The sequence below is a fragment of the Alligator sinensis genome, unplaced genomic scaffold (genome assembly GCF_000455745.1).
Source record: "Alligator sinensis unplaced genomic scaffold, ASM45574v1 scaffold54_1, whole genome shotgun sequence".
NCBI classification, from domain to species: Eukaryota; Metazoa; Chordata; order Crocodylia; family Alligatoridae; genus Alligator; species Alligator sinensis.
In genome coordinates, this window is record NW_005841962.1 from 2,699,898 (window position 1) to 2,703,598 (window position 3,701).

General features: G+C 43.1%; 1 protein-coding gene across 1 annotated transcript in view; it reads left to right on the top strand.

Moving 5' to 3' along the window:
* The first annotated feature begins 1,760 nt into the window (after positions 1-1,760).
* The window catches only part of CDCP1 (CUB domain containing protein 1), a 57,283-nt gene continuing 55,342 nt past the window's right edge, over positions 1,761-3,701 (top strand). The window contains exon 1 of the mRNA XM_025200295.1: positions 1,761-1,803. The gene's annotated coding sequence lies outside the window, so the exon portion shown is untranslated. The remainder of the gene's footprint in view (positions 1,804-3,701) is intronic.

The window sequence follows — 3,701 nt, forward strand, 5'->3', positions numbered from 1 at the left end:
AGCATGTTGAAGAAGTTCCTACTTCCATGCATGGCTTCTAGGAACTCATTTTTTCCATGAAAAAATCATGTTTGTTCATTCTGAATACACAGGGCTTTCGAATATGAGTGACTTGCTGTTGGTCAGTAACCTGTCACAAGTATAGAGGAGACAAACTTGAGCTGAGGGGGGCAGGACCTGATGCCTGAACAGCTCTCCCAGCTATATAGCTGGTCCTGTAAAAGATACCAATATCACAGAGAAAAGCTTGGCTTCTATAGTTCAGGTAGCATTTAACAATCTGTACCTACCAGGCTCAGGGACTGCTTTGTCTAGCAGCACAGCACCTTCAGTCCTCTGCCAATATGAACAATTTGGGCACTTTATAGACTGCCCAAATCAGAGATGCAAACGGTGTCCTTCTGCCAGACTCACAGGGCTAACTACCTCATCTGACAATTTCATAGATTTTCTTACCAGCACTCTGGTAACAGAGGACAGTAGACTGAAACAGCATAAAGTGAGTGGGTGGGCTTTTTGTTTCCACTTGTTGACACTGCTACTGCTCTGAGGGCATAATCTATAGCAGTGATTCTTAACTAGGGCACTGTGAGATCCTTTTAAGGGTACCGTTCAATTGTAGCACTCTTAGCTATGCAAACACCTCATATGATTCACAGATAAACCCTGATATTTCAAATAGGAAGCTTTATTATTGGAAACATTCTGATTGGCTGTGGGCTTTCTGAGTTCTTTGCAACAGAAGAATTGCTCCATTATTTTTCTGTAGTCAGAACACAAGTGAAAGCTAAAAACTGGCATTCTCTGAGGTGTGCTTTGAGTCTAACAAGGGTCCACTGAATCTAAGAACCACTGATTTATACCATTCCCCCTCAGTGGAATACAAGCACAGTGGCACTGGCATAGAACCAGTTTTCTCCAGAATAGATACAGTTGTACACATACTTCACAGAAATCACTGTTCTTGCTACCTCTCTTTCAAGCTGAGCCCACAATGGAGGAATTGGTTAATGTACATACCACATAATGTACATGACTCATACAAGTAAAACGTAGCACAAAACTCTAAATTTGCATTTGCAGACCTAATGTATCATACAGAGTGAGTGTGCAACTTCACTTAAATTAGTTTGATTCAATTATGCAAATTCTTAGAACTTCCATTTGACTTTGGCATCAGGACAATAGCAGAGAAGTGAGATCTCTAGGAATAGAAGTGAAAAGAACATTTCAAACAGAGATATTCTAACTTTACATCATATTTATAATTATATGCAATGTCAGCTATAAAGAAATAAGCTCTTGGTATTTCATGGATAGACACTAAGCTATTATTGGAGCCTTTGGAAGGAATACCATGCTTGCATCAGACACTATTGTTCTTGCATACCTGTAACTAAATTAATTATGATTATAGCATGCTACAAATGCATTCCAAGGGAAGGCAGAGGCTTTAATCAGGCTTCTTACCAGGAACGGGTGTAGCAGGGACCCCTTATTCCTGCTACTTAAAAGGCAGGGAACCAGCACCAAAGGGCTACAGTTAGGCTGGTAACTGTGCAAAGGCTAGCTGCAAAAGAACATGTGGCCAGGGAAACATGGGGTTAAAGAGCAGCAGGGGAGAAGACAATGGACATAGCTCAGGGATTAAGGTGCAACACCTGAGAGCAAGCTGAGGGTTGAGCCATGTGATCAGAGAGGTGGGAGCCCTAGCTCATTAAAATCTTGGCTCCTGAGTTAGAGGGGCTTAGTTTGGCCCTAGCTTTTTTCTGCAAGTGGAGCTTCTGCTGGCTTGAAGCCCAGGTACTTGTGCTTGAGGAGCTGTAAGAGAGCCAGTGGCTAAAGGGTAGGAGGCCCAGAAGGGATTTATTGGTAGGGTGATTGTATAAATAGTCTCAGTTTAGCTGGGACAATCCTGGACTTCAGAGGCTTGTATTGACTACCCATTGAGAATTACAATGGGTGTCCTGAAAACCTAGAGGTGTGGGGTGCAGTCTGGCTAGGAGCTGGAGTGGTACAGGCCACCTTGCAGGTGGGTATTGTGCTCTACCCCTGCTGACTTGAAAAGTTAAGGGCTCAGGAGGTTGAGCCCAGTTAAAGGGCCAGAGGCTGGCACAAAGTGAAAGCAGCCTTGCCTAGGCCAGGGACACTATGGGGTTGAGTTAGTTGTGTGCAGCCTTGCCTGGGCCAGGGGTGCCAGAGTTTAAGGGAGTTGGTTCAAACCTTCCTGAACCCCTACTCTCACTTTATTCTTTAGCTGGCAGAGTGAGCTCTCAATTTCTGTCACCATTCTATATCTGGCATTGACCCTTCAAATGATAGTCTCCCCCCGATTCTGAAGCTAGGGACAGAAATTTCACATAAACCAGTATAAGTAATGAGAAACTGTTCAAAACTATAATGCAACAGAAGTTCAGTGTAGAGAAACTGCTTTCAAAATGGCCAAAACCAGTTCAAGGTAAGTCTGATACCACATCCATCCAAGTTTAACTGACTTAGGTTAAATCAGTTTTAAACTTTTGTCTCTGATTCCCCCTCCAGATTCAAATAGTCTGTTCCACCACAGCAGGGAGGCATGCTCTAGTGAGTGTGTGTTCACTTGCTTATTAGTTTAAGCTGTATAGATTGAACCAGCCAGCAAAGATTGAATTGGTTTACACTCGGGCTCTTTGACTGTCTACTTGGCCTGAGTTGCAAGCATCTCCTTTTTTCCTCGGTTCAAAATGATCCTTGCTACTTGGCCAAAGCCATTTAAATTCTCAAAAGTCAGAAAAGACGTTTTATGTGGGGCAAACAATATACATACAGGAGAACTCTATGGATCTGTATTGTGGCACAAACATAAGAACACATGTGAGTGGGTGTGTGCACATGAATTCAACAGCAGATATTATACTAATAAGCACATTACAATGAGACTGCACAGCGGTTGCTGTGTGGAAGGACTGGTTGTTGTTTGGTTCCTGCCGTATCTCAGGCCAACACAGGAGTCACCAAGGCATCTTTGGTCTCTGAGTTGTCAGTGCAGATCCATTCCTGAAAAGATGCAGCATTGTTCTCAGTCGCATCAGCTACAGTGAATCCCACAGTTCTTAAATTCAGATGTCACTCTACTTGGGCACAAAGTGGATATGGTCCTACTCCATTAACTTGGTCACATCTTCTAGGACAGGAGTGAGCAATTATTTTGGGTGGAGGGCTGCTTACTGAGATTTGGCAAGCCATTGAGGGCCACATGACAGGCAGCCAGGGCAGATTAATATTCTCTAAATTTTTTAGGGGCCCCACAGGCTGGATAGAACGGCCTGGTGGGCCACATTTTGCCCACCCCTGACCTAGGAAGAGGCCCTAGCTGACTGGAATATTTCTTTATCTACCCTATGGCTTCTACTGTCATGTTAACATGGCAAAAGCAACATATTTGGTTTATTTTTATGTACCTCTTTAAAAATGGAAGGCTCATTCTCATGCCTAAGGAACATAATGAGAGCTGTGCCGTGTGCTTCAATAGACGTACGTTTGGGACATGAACTAGGCACAGCCTGATCCATCATCCTTTGTATAACTGTGTCCTGTGTGAACAAAGATTTGCATTTGCAATGTACTAGTTTGCATTTATAGTAGGAAAAATTAATACAAAAGAGTGCACAAACCTAATTCTATATTCTCTACAGATGTCAATGGAAGTTTTGTTTCAGCAG